This window comes from Triticum aestivum, chromosome 2D, assembly GCF_018294505.1.
Source record: "Triticum aestivum cultivar Chinese Spring chromosome 2D, IWGSC CS RefSeq v2.1, whole genome shotgun sequence".
NCBI lineage: Eukaryota > Viridiplantae > Streptophyta > Magnoliopsida > Poales > Poaceae > Triticum > Triticum aestivum.
This window is the reverse complement of record NC_057799.1, coordinates 236,595,201-236,618,848: the sequence shown is the minus strand read 5'-3', so window position 1 is coordinate 236,618,848 and position 23,648 is coordinate 236,595,201.

Below are 23,648 nucleotides of genomic sequence, written 5' to 3'. Positions count from 1 at the left end.
GCATTATATGCATTAGCTCCGAATCATGTCTTGGGTCAATAGTTGGGTTTGCCCGGCCCCCATGTTTTGGTACCTTACGTTCCGTAATATCGGTGAAGGTAGCGCTGGGAGAACTACTGCGATTGTGTCCCGGTTCTTCCGGACGAGCACCTCAGTAGAGAAAGCCGAAAACTGACTGTCATGATAAGGCGAGAGCTGGTCGCTGTTCGAGAGGTCTCAAGTCCTTAAAGACTTTTTCCACTTCGGGCGAGGAGTCAGCCTTGCCCGACTTAGGCGTATATAGCGCCCCAAATTCGGCCTTCCGAATACTAGGGGCTTCGCCAAAATTTAAAATTGTAGACTTCTATGGCTAAGTGAGAGTGATAAAGCTTTATAGTCCGATTGCCTGGTTCGCTGTGTTGAACACCTCCTTCGAAGGACCCAAAATTGGGATAAAGAGTGCTCAGGTTTATCCCGAACACCCCAGTACTAGTTACATGGGGGCAGAAGCTGACGACTGGCCAACTCTCATATTTCATAAACGGCCGCACATAAGGTAATATTTTAAATTAACAAGCGTTGCACAGCGCACATGAACTCGTTTCATATTACAGGATCACATGAGTACATTCATTCGAATATTACATCCTTAGCACATTCTTCCGCCACAAGGCGAGAACCCTTCAGGACACTGTTATAATACATTTCGGGGTGGCGATGCTCCTTGCCTTCCGGCGGCCCCTCCTTCACCACCTTCTCGGCGTCCAGCTTCGCCCAGTGCACCTTCACCCGGGCAAAAGCCCTGCGCGCACCCTCGATGCAGACGGACCGCTTTATGACTTCAAGCCGTGGGCAGGCATTCACAAGCCGCCTCACCAGACCGAAGTAGCTATCAGGCAGGGGATCGCGAGGCCACATCCAGACTATAAGACCCTTCATGGCCTGTTCGGCCGCCTTGTGGAGCTCGACCAGTTACTTCAGCTGGTCGCTCAAGGGCATGGGGTGTTCGGTCCTAGTATACTGAGACCAGAACAACTTCTCCATCGAGCTCCCCTCCCCGGCCCGGTAGAACTCCGCGGCATTTGACACACTGCGGGGTAGATCTGCGAACGCTCCTGGAGAGATCCGAACTCGGGTAAGTAAAAAGAAAGTTTCCTTCACATGCTTGCTTTGCATAATGAATGCCTTACCCGCCGCTATCTTCTTAACCGCCTCAATCTCCTGGAGGGCCTTTTGGGCTTCGGCCTTGGCATGTTGTGTGCTTTCGAGGGCCTTCGCAAGCTCGGACCCTTGTGTCTTAGAGTCAAGCTCCAAGGACTCGTGTTTTTTGGCAAGAGCCTGGAGCTCTTGCTGCACCTCGCCTACTCGGGCATCTTGCTTTTCTCGCTCGATGCGCTCCTTGGCCGCTTTGTCTTCGGCCTCGGATAGTGCCTTCTGCAGGGACGCCACTTCAGTCGTGGCCCCTAGCAAAATTCATGACGATCCTATTATTCTAAAACCAATTTTTTTATAATATACAGATGGGGTATCACTTACCTTTGTTCTCTTCGAGCTGCCTCTTGGCAAGGCCAAGCTCTTCCTTGGACCGCTCAAGGTCCCGCTTCAGTGTGGTGACCTCCGCAGTACGTGCGGCAGCAGCTAGCAGTGAAGCCTGCATATGCACATAGACATATTTCGATCAGACTCCTGCGGTTATTATTTGATCCTCTATTCGGCCTTTCTTCGCGAACGCCAAACAGAGCATCAGGGGCTACTGTCTATGCGGTAACATTCTCTTATAATCTGGTTACTTACCTCAAAGCCTGTTAGGAGGCTGACACAGGCTTCAGTCAGTCCGCTCTTGGCGGACTGAACCTTCTTGACCACCGCACTCATAATGGTGCGGTGCTCTTCGTCAATGGAAGCGCCATGAAGCACTTCCAGCAAGTTGTCTGATGCCTCTGGATGAACAGAGGCCGTCGGCACAGACGGCTTGCCCCCCTTAGCGAGGGGCTGCCGGACAGAATCCGGAACCACTGGAGGTTTCGACGCCGTATTCGGCTTGGGGCTAGACTTGTTGCCCCGGCGTTGGGGCCCAGGGGAGTCTTGCCCCTCTTACGCCCAGAACCTGGAATGTCGCCTTGGGGCGGCTCCGGAACTGTCCCCCCTTGGTTCTGTTCCCTTTGAGACAACACCTCGGCGTCATCCATGGGGCGGGGGGAGGAGGCGGTCGGGAGCGAATCGTTGTTCATCTCCGACTCGCCCAAAGACTCCTCCGAAGAGGATACGCTGATATGAGCTTTGGAGGGGCTGTGTGATCATGTTCTTCATGATAAGAAGCAACAAAACGAAACATACCAGAATTACTATGGTATCCGGATACTTACGACTTCGGCAGGAGCTTATCGCTGGGCAGCCACTCGTCGTCGCTGTAGGTGGCGGTTGTGGAGTTGTCCGGAAGGAGGGTCCTTCCCTTCTTGGACCCTTCGGCCGCCCCAGCCGGGGCGGCCTTCCTTTTCTTGTCTCCCCCGGCTGGGGGGAGAACTTTCCTCTTCTTCTTCCTCGTTTTCGTGGGAGGAGTGCGCCTCAGTGCTTTCGGACGATGAGTCCAATATAACCTTGCGCCGAAGACCCTTCCTAGTCCCCGTGGCCTTCTTCCTGGCCTTCTTCTCCGGCACCTCATAAGGTGCCGGAACCAGCATCTCCATTAGGAGAGCATCTGCTGGATCTTCGGGCAGGGGAGCCGGACAATCGATCCGCTCCGATCTCGCTACCCAGTCCTGTTAAATGGCGTGGAGGCTTAGATCCTGCGCGTGGTTATACTGGGGAAATGAACATCTTATAAGATATAAAAGACTTACCGGATTAGCAGGGCGCTTTGCGCTGAGTCCGCGGTCCTCGGTAAGGGGAGGAGGTACCTCAGCGCCCTTGAACAGCACCTTCCAGACGTCCTTGTGCATCGTGTCGAAGAGCTCTCGCAGTGTCTGGTGCTCAGTCGGGTCGAACTCCCACAAATTGAATGCCCGTCTTTGACACGGGAGGATCCGGCGGAAGAGCATGACTTGGACCACGTTGACGAGCTTGATTTTCTTGCTCATCATGTTTTTGATGCATGTCTGGAGTCCGGTCAGCTCTACCGGGGAACCATAGGACATGCCCTTCTCTTTCCAGGAGGTGAGCCGCATGGGGATTCCGGATCGAAATTTGGGGGCCGCCACCCAGTTGGTGTCGCGCGGCTCGGTGATGTAGAACCACCCCGTTTGCCACCCCTTTATGGTCTCCACATAGGAGCCTTCGAGCCAGGTGACGTTGGGCATTTTGCCCACCGTGGCGCCTCCGCACTCCGCTTGCTGGCCGACCACCACCTTTGGTTTCACATTGAAGGTCTTCAGCCACAGGCCGAAGTGGGGCTTGATGCGGAGGAAGGCCTCGCACACGACGATAAACGCCGAGATGCTGAGGATGAAATTGGGGGCCAGATCGTGAAAGTCTAGCCCGTAGTAGAACATGGGCCTGCGGACAAATGGGTGGAGGGGAAATCCCAGTCCACGGACGAAGTGGGTAAGGAAAACCACCCTCTCATGGGGTTCTGGAGTAGGGATGATCTGCCCCGCATCTGGCAGCCGGTGCGCGATATCCACGGCCAGATATCCGGCTCCCCGCAGCTTTGTGATGTTCTCCTTCGTAACGGAGGATATCATCCACTTGCCTCCCGCTTCGGACATGCTTGGAGTGGTTTGAGGAGAAAAATGCGAACTTGGGCGCTGGAGCTCGAGTGCGCAAGAATGGATGAGCAAGGAGGAAGATGGCGTGGGTGAAAAGGGTGAATCCTTGTCCCTTTATAAGGGCGGAAGAAGCTATGCGCCTCCCCACCTACCTAGTAAACTCGCTTATTCCCCAAGCGTCGTAATTGATGGCGCGGTTGGGTTACCCATAACCGTATTGATGAGAATCCCATGATAAAGGGGCACGATCTCTGCTTCGACAAGACGTGCCAAGGAAACCGCCTCGCAATATGTGAAGTGGCTGGTTGTGAAAAACGGTTCGAATAATGACCGGGCCTTGGCGTGATGTCATGCTGCAAGATGCGTCAGCAGATTAGATTTGTGGAAATATTATTCTCTCTACGGTGGTATGTGGAATTTGTTTTGCAGAGCCGGATACTATCCTTGTGTTCAAAATCTTCTATGGAGTATTCGGAGGAGGAACCCGCCTTGCAATGCCGAAGACAATCTGCGCGTCGGACTCATCGTCATTAAAGCCTGGTTCAGGGGCTACTAAGGGAGTCCTGGATTAGGGGGTCCTCGGACAGCCGGACTATATCCTTTGGCCGGACTGTTGGACTATGAAGATACAAGATTGAAGACTTCGTCCCGTGTCCAGATAGGACTCTCCTTGGCGTGGAAGGCAAGCTTGGCAATACGGATATGTAGATCTCCTCCCTTGTAACCGAGTCTGTGTAACCCTAGCCCCCTCCGGTGTCATTATAAACCGGAGGGTTTAGTTCGTAGGACAACAACAATCATACCATAGGCTAGCTTCTAGGGTTTAGCCTCTACGATCTCGTGGTAGATCAACTCTTGTAATACTCATATCATCAAGATCAATCAAGCAGGAAGTAGGGTATTACCTCCATCGAGAGGGCCCGAACCTGGGTAAACATTGTGTCCCCCGCCTCCTGTTACCATCCGCCTTAGATGCACAGCTCGGCACCCCCTACCCGAGGTCCGCCGGTTTTGACACCGACAACCATCCATTCCTAAATATAAGTAGTTTTAGAGATTCTAATATAGACTACAGAAGGAGCAAAATGAGTGAATCTAGATTCTAATCTAAACTATATCTATAATTCTATATACATCCGTATGTAGTTCATACTGAAATCTCAAAAAAAATACGAGTACTTAAGAACATAGGTAGTTGTATTTTACATCATTTGTGCAATCTCAGTTTAGCTTCTAACATTTACTAGTTGCTTGTAGGTACATATACGAGCGGTACTGATCCACGCTTCGATCCCTTTTGCATATGGGGCAATGAGATATTCATGAACAAGCGTCAAGTGAGGAAACTAAGAAAGATTGTTAGGCGAAAGAAACGGGCGACTGGAATTAAGCTCTTTATTTACACTTTGTCGAAGACAACAGTGAACTTTAGGAAGGTAAGTAATGTGTTTCCTTTTCCCCCTGCCCACAACAAGTTACTCTATTAGACCTCAGTATCTGATATTTTTCTCTTTTCAGTGGTTTCCGAAGCTTTTTACTGATGATTACCTTGCAAACTACATGCCCGGAGTGGAGGCAACTAAGGTTAAAGTATATAATTCACGCTACCATGATAATGCTCTAGAAGTCTTCCTGAAGGCAGCGAAGGATGGGCGGGCGATCGTCACAAGGGGTTGGACAAAAGTGGTTCGTGCCTATGGCATGCAGGAAGGTACATTATGGGCATTCCACTTCTTCAACACCGTCGGCAGTCAAAATGATTTACACTTGTCTCTTCACCTTTACTGCCTTTAAATATTATGGTTCGTCATATTTAATTGCTGCCTAATCCTATAATTATTAAACATATTGTACTGGCAATTTTATTTATGGATTAGTTGTTGAACCATGTGCTTAGAATTTGAATTGCACGTTTCATATTTCAAAATTTCCAATTCGAATAATAAATTACAGGCAAAAATAAAAAGAGAACAGACGGTCATGGAACTTTGCAAACTATAGCGACCCGACCCAAAATCGGTCAAGTCTCTGTGTAGCTGTACCATCCCAAGATCATGCTGGCACACACAGTACATTGATGAAAAGATTGAAAGTTCAATCACACCTGAATTTATTACACGATTCTCATATCGAGTCTTTATTACATCATAATAAATTCGGCCTAAGGCCAACTCATGAGAAATAAACTAAATAAAGTTGCGGAAGCGTAGACGAATAGCGAGTCCATCCGACTCCATAGGGCAATCGCCAAGTGTGGATCGTAGCCTCACTCCTGGTCCGAAAACCCCTCTGCAACATGATACGTTGAAGCCGTGTAGGTCAGCATGTTGAATATGCCGGCAAGTCATAGAGAGAACAACAATAATAATGCTAACACTATATGCAATATGGCAGTGGGACTCTAAGTTTTATGTTTTTGCAAAAAAGCCAGTTTTCCCTACAACAAAGGACTTGCTTGCAATTGCTACAAAATGTTGGTTGTTAATGAGATGGTTCCGCCAAGCAGTGTCTCATACCCGAAATTATTAATAACCCATCAATTAATTAATTATGTTCGGTGTTGAGATTTCCGAAACTCCAATTCCAGAGGCTCATTTGTCCGTAACTGGGGACATGGCTAATCGATTAGGTTGTTACTCTGCAGAGTCTTGTGCACTTTACACGCAAGAATCGTTCCCTCCTTTTATGTCCTCGGACTGCCTAGTGTTTGAAGACGGGACGAACAAACATGGTCTTCCGGAGAGTTCCTCTGGGCACTGCCAGTGCCCATCCATGTCCTACCATTCTTCCATCTGCTGGCACCGTCCAGCCAGAGTCGCGCCTAGGCTCGACCAAGCCAGAGCCCATAATGACTTGCGGCTGCACAGGTAAGCTTCTGGTCAAGGTGTATCCATCCGTCTCTTCGTGGCTGGGTGAAGCTTTCCGGAAGATGCCATGGCGCATCTCCATGCATCCCGGCCATCCGCTGGTTGCTCCAGGGTGCCCGTCAACCGTCCTCCACCCAGTAGTGAATTTGAATTCCATCTTGAGCTTGAAGTCATGGGGTTGTCATCATCTTGACTCTCACATCTCCCATATGAATCACTCAACCAACCCCGTCTACGAGCGTAGCAAAATAAAGTACATCGTCCCGGGCAATGGTAACATAGGGATATTGGGTGAACCTACCACATGATACTACTCAAGACTTACTCAATATTCTCCTACTGCATGCATGGTGGGGAGGAAATACTACTAATGCAACAAATCATAGGAATTGTAAAACATGATCAAATGCTTTCATGGCTGACGGTCTTTGAAAGCTAGAGACTCATAATAGCAGGCTTCGCACTCCGGGAATTCTATTCGAAGCAAACAATAACCACATAAGCATACAAACATACAATCATATTAACATAACAGTAAGCTAACATAAATCACACATAAACAATCAAACCAAAACCAAAGAGAACTCGAAGAACTCCAAGCCAACAACTAGCAAGAAAAAATTAAAATAAATATTTTATTTTTCTGCAGATAAAAGTTCGTTCAATAACTACAGAAACAAATCTGAAATAAAAAACAACAGTGGTAAAATAAAATTTTGAAATAACTAGAACAACAGAAAACAGCAGCATGCTAACAAAACTAGAAAAGCTTGTTTTCAAGTAAAACTATTTTTAATAAAGACTAAAAATACCCAAATCAATTCCTAATGCTAGGAAACGTCAAAACAAAGCAGTGACAAAAAGAATCACTAAAAAGGAATAATCCTAGCTCAATTTATAGCACAAATACTAATTTGACAAAATCTAATATAAAACAATTTTTAAAACTTAAACATGGACGAAACTATTTTCTACAGAAACTATAGGAAATTTTTAAACTAACAAAAAAAGAATCAACTAAAAATAATAAATAACCTAAAAGATATAGATTTTTCAAGATTCGAACTATTCTGCTAAAAACAGAAACGAAAAAAAAACAGACGGGTGCTACCGGGCCGAAATAGTGAGCGCTCTAAAACTAAACAGCGCCTAAGCGATTAATAAACTAATATATCTACAGGCTAAACAGAATAAATCGATCGGGCCGGTCTAACTAAACCGCAATTAAATAAACCAATCTAAACCGAAACTAAAACCGATCTATATGAAATAAAACCATACCCCTTCGGGATCTAATCTAGACCCTAGGTTTCAGATCGGACGGTGAGGGGAGGTGGCGGCTTACTGCGGCGGTGGTCGATGGCGGCGGCTCGGATGATGGTGGTGTGGCGGCTCCGGTCGTCGGGGAGGAAGGAGTAGCGGTCGGGGTAGTACGACGGAGCGAGGCGGAGACGGTGGTGGTCTCGCGGGAGCTCGGGGACGGCACGAACGTCGAGGGCGAGGCGAAGCAGGCCCAGTGCTCTGCAGCTCCGGCGGGCGGCGGACGAGCTCGGGGTGGCGTCTCTGGTGCGATCTAGGGAAGGGAGAGATGTCAAAAGGGATCAGAACGAGAATGCTGAGCCAATGATTGAAAACAGAGGGGCGGTGATGGCTCACCGGCGGTTGTCGCGGCGATGAACCGCAGCGGCAGCAGCGAGATCGGAACGGCGAGGTCGCGAGCTATGGTGGGTGTTGGGGTAGGGTTTTTGGGGGGTTCGGAAGAGGAAGGGCGTAGGTATTTATAGGACATCAACTTGGGGCAGGGGGCGAATCGGGATCGTGATCCCGCGGAATTCAGACGCGGCGGCGGCGTCGAACGCGCATTGGTGCGGCATAGCATGGGCGAGGGGAAAGAGATGAGGGCGGGCCCCGCGGTCAGTGAGAGAGAGAGGGAGAGAAACGAGCGGGCGACCGAGGGAGAGGAGATCGGGTGCGGGGGGCTACGCTGGGCTGGCGGCTCGGCGCTGGCTGGCTGCGGCCTTGCTGGCTGGGCCGTCGGCCTAGCCAGCTCGGGGGGCTTTTCCTTTTTTTTGAATTAAGGCAGAGAGGAAAAAATAAAATATAGAAAAATATATAATATTTTTATGTAGGACATATATATATGAGTAAAATCAGAAAAATAAATCCTACAACGTGAACATTTTTCCAGAGGCAAAACATAAACTAAAAAAACATTTTTTGCAAATTCCAAATAAAATTCAAATTTGAATTCAAACCTTTTGGCAATATTTTCTTCTGACATTTTTTTGGAGTGTCATGTTTGCTCCTCTCATACTTTTGCACAAGTATTTGTCATGTATTTTTGAAATAAATTCAATTTGCCAAATTGAATCCAAATTCAACCATAACTCAAAATGCCTCTGTAATTTCAAATGCCATTCAATTTCAAACAAAATGCATAGATGCTTAGATAAAATTGTAAAACATTCCAAATTGAAAATTTGGGATGTTACAAACCTACCCACCTTAAGATGAATCTCGCCCTCGAGATTCAGGTTGGCTAGCAAATAGGTGCGGATGGTCTCGGCGGAGATCTTCTTCTCGCTCCCAGGTGGCTTCCTCCTCGGAATGATGACTCCACAGAACCTTGCAAAACTTGATGATCTTGCTGCGGGTAACTCTGTTCGCAGTCTCAAGAATTCTGATGGGTTTCTCCTCATAAGTCAGATCACTATCGAGCTGTATGGCCTCTAGGGGCATTGTATCTCTCAAAGGAATATCACCCATCTCAGCATGGCATTTCTTCAGCTGGGAAACGTGAAAGACATCGTGAACTCCTGACAATCCTTCCAGCAATTCCAGCTTGTATGCAACTTCTCCTCTATGTTTGAGGATTTTGTAGGGGCCTATGAATTGGGGTGCTAACTTTCCTTTCACACCGAACCTCTTAATTCCTCGAAGTGGGGACACACAGAGATATGCTCGGTCTCCAACTTCATACGTTACTTCCTTGTGTTTACTGTCGGCATAACTCTTCTGTCTCGACTGGGCTATCTTGATTCTATCTCGAATCAGCTTGACCTTCTCTTCAGAGTCTCTGATGAGATCGGGACCAAAAAGTTTTCGGTCTCCAACACCATCCCACAGCAATGGTGTTTTACACCTCCTTCCGAATAGAGCTTCGAAAGGGGTCATCTTCAGACTGGTCCGATAGCTGTTGTTGTACACGAACTCTGCGTATGGCAAATTGTCATCCCAGCTAGACCCATAGTCTAGCGCACAGGCTCTCAATGTGTCCTCCAAAATCTGGCTGACTCTCTCGGTCTGTCCATCTGTCTGCGGATGAAAAGCTGTACTGAACTCCAGCCTCATACCCAAAGTTTCATGCAACTGATTCCAAAACTTTGAGGTAAATTGTGTTCCTCTATCTGACACGATACTCCTCGGAACTCCATGCAGACATATGATCCTGGTCATGTATATCTTGGCTAACTTAGTGCTGGTATATGTGGTCTTCACGGGAATGAAATGAACTACCTTGGTCTAGCGATCAACTACTACCCAGATAGAATCATAACCTGAACGAGTCTTGGTAAGCCCGTGATAAAATCCATTCCAAGTTTTTCCCATTTCCACTCGGGTATTTGCAAAGGTTGAAGTAATCCTGCCGGCTTCTGATGTTCCGCCTTTACTCGCTGGCAAACATCACATACTGCTATGTACTTGGCAATATCCTTCTTCATACCTGTCCACCAGAAACTTTCCCTCAAATCCAGATACATCTTGGTGTTGCCTGGGTGAATCGAGTACGGTGAATCATGGGCCTCCTGAAGAATTAACTTCCTGACCTCTGGGTCATTGGGCACATAGATGCGATCCTCAAACCATAAAGTTACGTGCTCATCTTCACGAAAACCTTTAGCCTTTCCGTTACTTATCTTTTCCTTTTCTCTGCAATTTCCTTGTCCGTCTTCTGGGCTTCACGGATTCTTTCGGTCAAAGTGGACTGAATATCCAGGGTGGCGACAAATCCTCTTGGTACTATCTCCAGCTGGAGATCTCTGAGATCGTCGGCTAATTCCTGAGGTAATCCTCCCACTGTAAGGGTATTCACATAACTCTTACGGCTCAAGGTATCTGCTACAACATTAGCCTTTCTTGGGTGATAATGCAATCTCATATCATAGTCCTTGATCAACTCTAGCCATCTCCTCTGTCTGAGGTTAAACTCCTTCTGTGTGAAAATATACTTCAAGCTCTTATGATCCATGTAAACATCACAACTGTTTCCGACAAGGAAATGTCTCCAGGTCTTGAGTGCGTGCACTACCGCTGCTAACTCCAAATCATGTGTGGCATAATTCATCTCGTGAGGTCATAGCTGTCTGGAGCTATAAGCTACAACTCTTCTTTCCTGCATGAGCACTCCTCCGAGTCCTTGAGGATAAGCATCACAATATACCTGGTAATCCTTGCGTATGTCCGGCAAAATGAGCACTGGGGCTGTAACCAGACATTTCTTCAGCTCCCGAAAACTGGCTTCACAATCCTCGGTCCAAACGTACTTAGTTTCCTTCTTCAACAGCTCCGTCATGGGCTTAGCAATCTTGGAGAAATTCTCAACAAATCTCCAATAATATCCTGCAAGTCCGAGAAAACTGTGGATCTCATTGACTGAGGTGGGGGACTGCCAGTTGGTGACTGATTCCACCTTGGTGGGGTCGACTGCTATTCCTTCTCCTGAAATAACATGTCCGAGAAATCCGACTTCCTTCAGCCAAAATTGACATTTGCTAAACTTGGCATATAACTGATGTTCTCGGAGTTTCTCCAGAACTAGACGCAGATGTTCCCTACGCTCTTCCTCACTCTTGGAGAAAACCAATATGTCATTGATGAACACCACGACAAACTTGTCCAGATATTCCATAAATACCTTGTTCATCATGCTCATAAAATACGCAGGGGCATTAGTCAATCTGAATGACATGACGGTATACTCGTATAAACCATACCTGGTGTGAAAGCTGTTTTGGGTATATCCTGTTCACGAATCTTCAACTGATGATACCCTGATCAAAGATCAATCTTGGAAAATACCATGGCTCCAACTAGCTGATCAAATAAATCATTAATCATCGGCAGAGGGTACTTATTCTTGATGGTCACATCGTTCAATGAACGATAATCCACAACCATTCTCAGGGTTCCATCCTTCTTCTCTACCAAAAGAACTGGGGCTCCCCAAGGTGACGAGCTTGGCCGAATATATCCCTTCTCCAATAGCTCCTTAATTTGCTTCATGATCTCTTCCAAATCATTTAGGGGCATCCGATAGGGTCTCTTGGATATTGGGGCTGTGCCAGGCAATAACTCAATCAAAAAGTCAATGTCTATGTCCGTGGCATTCCTGGTTATTCCTCCGGAAATACATCGGAAAATCTTGCACTACAGGCACTTCCTCCTGAACAACTCCCGTGAGGGAATTCACCTGATGCTTCGTCGGGGTGCATCTGGATACATACTTGATCCTCTTCTGCTTCGGGGTGGTGAGCAAAATCGTCTTGTCGGCACAGTCGATGTTTCCTTCAAACTTCGTCAACCAATCCATGCCTAGAATTACATCCAAACTCTGGGATTCCAATACTATGAGGTTTGCGGAAAATCATGGTTTCCGATGCTGAGGGTTGAATGACAGCCTAAGCCTACCGTCATCTCTCCTCCTGGGGAAGTGACCTGAAGAGGGGTTCTAAGGGTTCTAGTGGGCAACCCGTACTTTTCCACAACTACCCTTGATATGAATGAATGCGTTGCACCAGAATCAAAGAGTACCATTACTGGACGTGAATTTAATAAAAACTTACCAACCACAGTTTCTAGCTGATCATAGACGTCCTCCACGTCAATGTGATTCACCTGAGCACGAGGAAAAGTGCTGGCCTTCCTTGCTGAGCTTCCATTGCCGTTGCCATTTCCATTTCTCTGCTTGGCCTCCGGACAATCGGTGGCATAGTGTCCTGTCTTCTGTCACTTGAAACAGGTGATATGACTCAGATCCTTCTCAGCCGGAGCAGGACGGTGCTGGTTGCCATTGCCTCCATTGCCTGACTTGGAGTTGTTGTCGTGGTTGCGATTTTTCCCATTCCCTCCATGGTTATGTCCTCCATGATTATGTCCTCCATGGTTGTGATGGGTATGTCCTCCCGAGTATGGGGCATAGCGGGGCTTCTGCTGAGCTCCAGAGTTGTACTTTCCCTGGCCATATTTTTGCTTGCGGCTATCAATCTGCTGCTGCTTGCCTTCAAGTATGGTGGCCTTGTCTACCAGCTCCTGGTAGTTGTTGAAGGTAGCCACCATTAGCTGCATTCCTGGCTCATCATTGAGTCCCTCGAGAAACTTCTACTGCTTTGCGGCATCTGTGGCCACATCATCTGGGGCATAGCGAGATAATTTGCTGAACTCATCCACGTACTGGCCCACAGTACGGTTCCCCTGGCGTAAGTTGTGAAACTCACGCTTCTTCAGACTCATGGCTCCAGCTGAGACATGAGCCGTGCGGAAAGCCTGCTGGAACTGATCCCATCTCATGATGGCGACCGGATAACTGGCAGTGTAGTTCTCCCACCAAGAGGTTGTAGGTCCATCAAGCTGATGTGTGGCAAAGCGCACCTTCTCTGCATCTGTGCATCCAGCAGTGGCTAAATCCCTTCCGACCTTGCGGAGCCAATCATCGGCCACAATTGGCTCAGTGCTGCTAGAGAACACCGGGGATTCAGCCTTAGGAACCGGGTCAGGTTGTCAACAGGGGGTGGTGGCAGTGGATTGTTGTTGTTGTTCCTTGGTTCTGGATGAGCATTTGCATCAAGGCATTCTGTTGTTGAATCAGCTGGGCAAGCTCCGGCGGGAAAGTGAATCCGGGGTCACATCTCGGAGGCATCTGGTGTTTTGGAGTGGATGAGAAATTAGAATAGAACAAGGGTCTAATGAGAAAATAGAACTACCCATATGAATGCACAATCGTAATCACACCAATCATTTATTCATTCATCTCAAACAAGGTTCAATCTCGGATTACAAAATCTCATGACTAATCGAAAATAACGGCCTAATTGATTCACGGAAAAAAATAAAATAACATGGCGGTCGACTAAATGTCTTCATCAATTATCCTTGCGTCCTCCGGTGCGGCGTCCTCTGGTGCGTCGTCCTCTGGTGCGGCGCCTCCTCTTGCGGCTTCCTTCGGTGGAGCTCTCTTCATAATCGTGGTCATTGCTCAAGAGGGGTCCATCATCTCCACTCGGGAAGAGGTCTTCTCCCTGGTCCATCTTTTCCTCCAGTGTGGCAATATATTTCTCCCGGTCCTCGATTCTATCCATAAAATCCTTGACTTCTTCTTCATGTTCAAGGAAGTCCGTGCGTGCCTTCTCCTCCAGTTCCAGTTCACGGAACAATAGCCTCCTATATACCTTCGAGCTTCGACGCGTCTGGATTTCCTGTTTCCTGATGAGACTCTCCAAGTCACATATTAAAGAATGGAGTCTTCCTCCACGGTACGGATGATATCTCCATTCCTAGCTCTGGGAGAAATCATGGCGAGGTCTGATGGGTCGAGCTCGGCCATGTACTCTTCTCGAAGATGTCCAAGTGCACGATAAATTGCCATGTCTCTTCCGAGGATCCAAGTGAAAGCGGTAAACTCAAAGTCGATGGGTTCTGAATGTCCTCCGAAGGTCCTCCCTGGAATGTGCACCTTAATCCTGTAGCGCGTATCCGTCGAAAATGCATTCGTAGGCTTCCCGGTGATTGAGGGCAGAGCAATCTTCAGGTTCTTCACGATCTGAACCAGCTTCTTGCCGAAAAGCATCGTCTCATCCAGCTAGCAAAACTCCGGTAGCAGAACTGGGGTGAACTCGGCGGCCATCTAGAATGTTGAAAATCGGAGAGAAGTCAGAAATGAACAGGGGAGAATTACAGAATGATAAGGACATAAAATAAAATAGTCTCTTCCTATGGCTTTCCGATCCTAGGGTTACGTCCTACGGTCAGCGTGTGCTCTGAATACCATCTTTGTAGCGACCCGACCTGAAATCGGTCAAGTCTCTGTGTAGATGTACCATCCCAAGATCATGCTGGCACACACAGTACATTAATGAAAAGATTGAAAGTTCAATCACACCTGAATTTATTACACGATTCTCATATCGAGTCTTTATTACATCATAATAAATTCGGCCGAAGGCCAACTCATGAGAAATAAACTAAATAAAGCTGCGGAAGCATAGACGAATAGCGAGTCCATCCGACTCCATAGGGCAATCGCCAAGCGTGGATTGTAGCCTCACTCCTGGTCGGAAAACTCCTCTGCAACATGAGACGTTGCAGCCGTGTAGGTCAGCATTTAATATGCCGGCAAGTCATAGAGAGAACAACAATAATAATGCAAACACTATATGCAATATGGTTGTGGGGCTCTAAGTTTTATGTTTTTGCGAAAAAACCAGTTTTTCCCTACAACAAAGGACTTGCTTGCAATTACTACAAAATGTTGGTTGTTAATGAGATGGTTCCGCCAACCAGTGTCTCATACCTGAAATTATTAATAACCCATCAATTAATTAATTATGTTCGGTGTTGAGATTTCCGAAACTCCAATTCCAAAGGCTCATTTGTCCGTAACCGGGGACACGGCTAATCGATTAGGTTGTTACTCTGCAGAGTCTTGTGCACTTTACCCGCAAGAATCGTTACCTCCTTTTATGTCCTCGCATTGCCTGGTGTTTGAAGACCGGACAAACGAAACAGGGTCTTCCGTAGAGTTCCTCTGGGCACTGCCGGTGCCCATCCATGTCCTACCGTTCTTCCATCTACTGGCACCGTCCGGCCAGAGTCACGCCTAGGGTCGACCAAGCTAGAGCCCATAATGACTTGCGGCTACACAGGTAAGCTTCCGGTCAAGGTGTATCCATCCGTCTCTTCATAGCTGGGTGAAGCTTTGCGCAAGATGTCATGGCGCTTGGCCATCCGCTGGTTGCTCCAGGGTGCCCGTTAACCGTCCTCCACCTACTAGTGAATTTGAAGTCCATCTTGAGCTTGAAGTCATGGGGTTGTCATCATCTTGACTCTCACATCTCCCATATGAATCACTCAACCAACCCCGTCTACGAGCATAGCAAAATAAACTACATCGTCCCGGGCAATGGTAACATAGGGATTTTGGGTGAACCTACCACATGATACTACTCAAGACTTATTCAATTTTCTCCTACTGCATGTATGGTGGGGAGGAAATACTACTAACGCAACAAATCATAGGAATTGTAAAACATGATCAAACGACTTGCCTGGCTGACGGTCTTTGAAAGCTAGCAACTCGTAATAGCAGGCTTCGCACTCCGCGAATTCTATTCGAAGCAAACAATAACCACATAAGCATACAAACATACAATCATATTAACATAACAGCAAGCTAATACAAATCACACAAAAACAATCAAACCAAAACCAAAGAGAACTCAAAGAACTCCAAGCCAACAACTAGCAAGAAAAAATTAAAATAAATATTTTCTTTTTCTGCAAATAAAAGGTCACGTTCTAAAACTACAGAAATAATTCTGAAATAAAAAAATAGAGGTAAAATAAAATTTTAAAATAACTAGAACAACAGAAAACAGCAGCAAGCGAACAAAACTAGAAAAGCTTGTTTTCGAGTAAAACTATTTTTAATAAAGACTAAAAATACCCAAATAAATTCCTACTTCTAGGCAAGGTCAAAACAAAGCAGTGACAAAAAGAATCACTAAAAAGAATAATCCTAGCTCAATTTATAGCAGAAATACTAATTTTACCAAATCTAATATAAAACAATTTTTAAAACTTAAACATGGCCGAAACTATTTTCTACAGAAACTATAGGAAATTTGTAAACTAAAAAAAAGTATCAACTAAAACTAATAAATAACCTAAAAGATATATATTTTTCAAGATTGGAACTATTCTGCAAAAAACAGAAACGAAAAAACAAAACAAAAAAACAGACGGGTGCTACCGGGCCGAAATAGTGAGCGCTCTAAAACTAAATAGCGCCTAAGCGATTAATAAACTAATATGTCTACGGGCAAAACAGAATAAACCGATCGGGCCGGTCTAACTAAACCGCAATTAAATAAACCAATCTAAACTGAAACTAAAACCGATCTATATGAAATAAAACCATACCCCTTCTGGATCTAATCTAGACCCTAGGTTTCAGATCAGACGGCGAGGGGAGGTGGCGGCTTACAGCGGCGGTGGTTGACGGCGGCGGCTCGGACGACGGTGGTGTAGCGGCTCCGGTCGTCGGGGAGGAAGGAGTAGCGGTCGCGGCGGTGCGGCGGAGCAAGGCGGAGACGGTGGTGGAGTTGCGGGAGCTCGGGGACCGCGCAGACATCAAGGGCGAGGCGAAGCAGGCTCGGTGCTCTGCAGCTCCGACGGGCGGCGGACGAGCTTAGGGTGGCGTCTCCGGTGCGATCTAGGGGAGGGAGAGATGTCAAAGGGGATCAGAACGAGAATGCTGAGCCAATGATTGAAAACAGAGGGGCAATGATGGCTCACCGGCGGCTGTGGCGGCGATGAACTCCAGCGGCAGCAGCGAAATCGGAATGGCGAGGGTGCGAGCTATGCTTGGTGTTGGGGTAGGGTTTTGGGGGGGTTCGGAAGAGGAAGGGCGTAGCTATTTATAGGACATCATCTTGGGGCAGGGGCGACTCGGGATCGTGATCCCGTGGAATTCGGATGCGGTGGTGGCGTAGAACGCGCTTTGGCGCGGCATAGCGTGGGCGAGGGGAAAGAGATGAGGGCGGGCCCCGCGGTCAGTGAGAGAGAGAGAGGGAGAGAAACGAGCGGGCAACCGAGGGAGAGGAGATCGGATGTGGGGGCTACGCTGGGCTGGTGGCACGGTGTTGGCTAGCTGCGGCCTTGCTGGCTGGGCCGTCGGCCTGGCCAGCTCGGGGGGCTTTTCCTTTTTTTTGAATTAAGGCAGAGAGGGAAAAATAAAATATAGGGAAATATTTAATACTTTTATATAGGAGATATATATATCAGTAAAATCAGAAAAATAAATCCTACAACGTGAACATTTTTTCCAGAGGCAAACCAGAAACTAAAAAAAACATTTTCTACAAATTCCAAATAAAATTCAAATTTGAATTCAAACCTTTTGGCAATATTTTCTTCTGACATTTTTTTAGAGTGTCATGTTTGCTCGTCTCATACTTTTGCACAAGTATTTGTCAGGTATTTTTGAAATAAATTTCAATTTGCCAAATTGAACCCAAATTCAACCATAACTGAAAATGCCTCTGTAATTTCAAATGCCACTCAATTTCAAATAAAATGCATAGATGCTTAGCTAAAAATTGTAAAATGTTCCAAATTGAAAATTTGGGATGTTACACAAACGGTTCTGGCAGTAAAAGCGCTTGTGATGGATAGCCCAATGCCACACGGTTTTCTATATCAAATCGTGTGTGATGTAGTTCATGAAAGCAAACAGTTAACCAAGGCAGAGCGTGTGTGATAGTTACACCTTTCACACACGAGCGTATACATAAAACTGTGTGGGATGTACAAACGAACAGAAACGTTTTCCCTGGATTGACTGTGTGGGATGTACATAAGAACGGAAATGTATTCCTTGGATTGACTATGTGTGATATACATAGGAATGGAAATATTTTTCTAGGATTCACCGTGTGGGATGTCAATACCTATGGAAATGTTTTTCTGGGATTCACGGTGTGGGATGTACATACCTACATAAATGATTAGGTTTCGATGCCTCGCCTGATCGCACACGATCTCATTTGGTGTCCCAGGAGGGCCTATCCCCGACGATTTCTGGATTGTGTGAGAAGGACCCCCCCCCCTATCGCCCACACTCACTTGGCGACGGTTCCAAATGCCATCAAGGAAAGGGGTTAAAACCGTTTGTATAGCACCGACGCATACTAGTGCAAGAACAAAGATGCACCCATCAACGACGTCCACCTCCTCGACTCAGGGTGCCGGCCCACCGAACGATGACTAAGTAGCAACAGCTTTCGTGGCCAGGTCGACGTGTTTCTGAACAATAGCGTCCAAAGATTCCAGCCGCTGGAAGAAGGCCAACGTCTTTATCTCCTCACTGGCCTTGTAGTGGCCTATGTATGCGATTTTCTCGTAGACGTGGATGGGCAGGTCGAAGGTTTCTTACATGGCGAGCCGCTGCGCGGCGAGCACGGTCTCGAGGTGCACATTCTTCGTCGCGACCTCCAGCAACTGCAGGGCCACCAGTGCTTCATAGAGTTCGTAACCTTGGAGGCCGATGAGGGTGGCAGGCAACAAGGAGCCTGGGCGCGTGAGCTGGAGTAGTACAGCAAGGTCGTCTGCGCGCCTCTTGACAACGGTGAACTTGCGGACGGAGTCAACCATCATCACACACATGCGAGAGGCGAAGCCAGCGTCAATGAGGGGTATGACGCGGGCGGTCGCCAGCACCGTCTTGAAACATTGTGCGGTGCGGGGCCGCAGGCCGGCGTCTTGGACAATCCGGCATAGCTGACTGCTGCTCACGTCCACCGATGCCATGGGTGCTTGTGGCTTCTGGTCACTTGGTCTTGGTCTTGGATTGGAGTGGGCAGTGTTGCGCAGAGACTAGGAGTAGAAGGATTGGAGTGGTGGGGTGCCTTCATATGAGAGTCCAAACTGCCTTGCATTCACATCGTGCTGGCTCCATTCTGCTTCTCCAATTACTTACCTTTGCATGCTAATTGATGCGGAGGCATCATTGACCGTTCAACATTTGGGGAACCGCTACCCTCTGCCTCATTGGCATTCAAGCTGTATCAACGTAAATGCGTGTCAAAAAGAGACTAGTCAACCATTGTGCACCGCGACCAAGGCGGAGAGGAAAACGAGAGAACTACATATTTATTTATGGTGTAGATTCACTCCTTTTGCTCCGTATGTACTCATTTATGGTGTAGTCACTTGTTGAAATCTCTAGAAAGGCAAATATTTAGGAACGGAGGGAGTAGTCCCTCCTTTCCGGTTCATAGGGCTATACTATTAAGAGCAAGTACAATAGTGAGCTTATAGCCTGCTTACATGGCAATTTTGTCTATGTGGAGTAGAGAGACATAAAAAAGTAAGACTAGCCACAATGGGAGTAACTTCAGCAGTAACATCGAGTTCAACTCAGCAAATTTGCTTATGTGGAAATGCGTTAATGAGGAGAGAGGTAGTTTGAGTAACTTACCTAGTTACTGTAACATCACAAGTCCCAATGCAATATGAGCCTATAACCTAATAAACGAAGCTTTGCCTGACACCATACTTATGTTACTACCCACTATGAAGATAGTAACATAGTCTAGGGATATGTCTATGTTACCAGTGTATGTTACTCTCCATTGTGGCTAGTCTAATCTCATGCAAGAGCCTGGCTATATGTGTGCTCCAAGGCAGATGCAATAAATGTGAGGAAAGAGATAGAGAGAAGATGAGAGGCTAAGCTTGTTGTATATTGTCGGCCATAAATGATATGGCAACACTAGCAATCGCCACAATAACCGTAAGATCTCCATCCGACGGTGGCACCTATTGGACGCAACCAGTAGTAGAAAAGAATTGCCACAAAACTGCCGCACCACGCCCCACCCCTACACAAAGACTGCCAGGCGAGCGTTCGCAACTGCCACGTTCGGGTTGCGCTTGGCTCTTCGCCTCTTCGAGAAGACAAACAATGATGTTACTACTTCTACAATATCAAATCAACTGTTGCATGTCCTTCCACCGCGTGCGGGAGGGATAGCTTGTTGTAGTAAGCAAAAGCCTGTGTTCTTCTGCGAGCCACCGCACGCATGGGCGAGGGAGAGGGCGTACTAGTAGTAAAATCAAGATTCTCCACGTTGTACGAGTTGACGCGACACATCATAGCACTGGCCCCACATGCTTGCCTCTAAACTTGGCTAAAGACCCGCAGTGTACAATATATTTGTTGCAACCTCCAACATTTACCCCACCACGAATTAAAATATGTATTCCTATCTTGACCAGATCAGCGTGCAAACTACAATCACCAGGATGACAGGTAGGGGCACAAGATTATTTTAATCAAAAAAATGCTTCAAGACGGCCTCATAGCATGGAGCCGACTCCAACGATTTTAAGCTTAGAGGCACGGTAGACGCTATCCTAGACTATGTCACTATACTACCTCCCCTACACATGAAACTGCCACACGAGCGCTCGGGTTGCGCTTGGCTCTTCGCCTCTTCGGGAAGTCGAACAATGATGGTACTACTACAATGGAGTACTACTAGTATGCTTCTGGCCATCTGACACCGAATGAACTGCTGCATGTCCACCGCGTGCGGGAGGGAGAGCGTGTAGCGGAAGCTTCTCCTAGTCCTATGAGCCACCATGCTCATGGGCGAGGGAGAGGGCGTTAACATTGTAATCAAACTTCTCCTTGTTGTACGAGTTGACATGACACATCAAAGCAGTGCACTCGATATATTTCAATAATTTGCGTTTACAGATGCATTAATTACAACACATGCATGCATGCCGCGACTTTCCTTTTGATACTTGTATGTGTTGATTTAATGCACCTTGAAGTAGTATGAATATATGATGGTAAAACTTTCTAATGCCCCGGCCCTAAAGCGAGAGATGGCTGTGCACGAGGAGGGCGAGCTCATGCCGACGAAACAAGACATGACGATGGAGCTCTCTATGGTCTCTATGGACCTCACCTTGCTCCACCGCCCCTTGTGCCTCCGCCCCTTGAAGCCTCCAGTGTATGAGGTTCGAATACACCTCGTTCGTTCAACTGATCGAGCAAGGTGCGGGTTTCCTGATTGATGTGTTGTTTGATTGATTTGTGCAGTGCAAGGGAGGGCACCTAGCCTACGCGGACTTCCGCGGCGAGCGCCCCAGGAACCAGTGCCAGAAGTGCGAGCGCGGTGGCGGATTCGACGTGCGGAACACAGCAATGGACGATGTCCTCTCCTCAGTGAGGGTGGAGTGCCCGCACAAAGGCTGTGGGCTCTACCTCACTTACCACAAGCTCGCCGATCACGAGAGCGTGTGTCCGCTCGTGCCCTGCAAATGCCCCGTGCCCGTCTGCGGCTACGAAGGCCCGCCGCGGGCGCTCCCACACCACATCAGCACCATCCCATGCCCGTTGTCGGTGCAACAAACCCTGGGTCTGTTGCCCAGATTGTGCACAGGCACGGGAACAAGATTACAGCATCAGGTCGTGCTAGAGTACTAGAGACCAAGAGTTTGGAAGGACCAGTGTACAGATCAAGAAGACCAAGATCAAGCTAGAAGAGTAAGATGCCACCAGGAGAGAAGCCTCCCTTGCCAGGCAGGCGATCTCGGCAAGGGTGGGGTCACCCCGGAAGAAGACGACCAAGACGTCCCGGCTGGGCCTGTCGGGGCTCACGGAGGCAAAACCAACTCACCCAGCCACTCCACCACGACCCACGTCGTCCATCAGTGCGGTGTCAAGCCGCAAAGTGACTAAGTGGTAGACATTGCCACATGGCAGCCTTTCTCTACGGGAAATGCCTACAGATGACACCCCTCCAGCAATGTGTCATGCGAATAGGTGTGAAGCTGGCAAGACGAGCCCGGCAAGGCTTGTCAGGCAAGCAATGATGTGACGTTGAGGGGTGCATTTAATGCGCTCTGTCAGCCTGCACAGTTAGGTATGATAGCACTATTTGTTATCTTATCTATGCATAATGACTGTTTTGCCATTGTGGTGACCCCTTAATCTATAAAAGGATGCCCATGGCAACCGTAGAGAGGGTAGGAAAATTAGACAATACACACACCCATACACGTGTAGCCATTGTCGCCCCGAGGCAACCCCTGCCGGGCAGTGTACTACGCCTCACCATCATTCTTCCACCATCAATCCACCAAAGCAGGAGTAGGGTTTTACGCCTCACGGCGGCCCGAACCTGGGTAAAATTGCATGTGTGATCGCTGTCGCACTGCCCCATGTTCTTCTACTCTTTGTGCAATGCGACATCCCCTCTTGGTCCCATAGGTGGCCGTGGTTTCCCACGACACCCATGCACAGAATCCAGTACGGCAAGGTGCTCCAGCTGCAAGTGATAGTGTCGGCGCCACGGATCTAGCTGTTCGCGAAGGAGGACGGCCATACGTTTTTCTTGGTCGGCGGCACGCTCCACATTGGCGCGCCTATCGCTGTGTCGGTCATCTGCATCAGAGCGGGGGCATCCCCACCACCACACTATGCGGCCAAGCTGTGGGAGAACGGCCCGTTGGGGGAGCCCAAAGGCAAGACCAACGCTGTCAAGGTGGAAATCAAGGTTACAAGCAGCAAGGATCTTGATAACCCACAAGTATAGGGGATCAATTGTAGCCTCTTTCGATAAGTAAGAGTGTCGAACCCAACGAGGAGCTAAAGGTAGAACAAATATTCCCTCAAGTTCTATCGATCACCGAAACAACTCTACGCACGCTTAACGTTCGCTTTACCTAAAACAAGTATGAAACTATAAGTACTTTGTAGGTGTTGTTGGATAGCTTTGCAAGATAACAAAGAGCAGGTAAATAAAATCTAGGTGCTGTTTAGATAAAGAAGCAATAAAGTTAGTATAGCGAGTGTGGAAAAGTGGTGGTAGGAGTTGCGAAATTGTCCCTAAGCAATTGACTACTTTACTAGACCAAAAGCAAGTTTTATGTGGGAGAGGCCACTGCTAGCATGTCATCCCTGACTTGGAATTCTATGCACTTATGATTGGAACTATTAGCAAGCATCCGCAACTACTAACGTTCATTAAGGTAAAACCCAACCATAGAATTAAGATATATTGGTCCCCCTTCAATTCCGTATGCATCAATTTCTATGCTAGGTTGAAGCTTCTGTCACTCTTGCCCTCCAATACATAGTCCTATCAACATACAACTAACCCTATGGTGTCATCCACGCGCGCGCTCATAAGATGGGCACCAAAGGACAGCAACATAACCACAAGCAAATTAAACCAATCATAGCAATTCACCAATTACCGATAGGACAACGAAAATCTACTCAGACATCATAAGATGGCAACACATC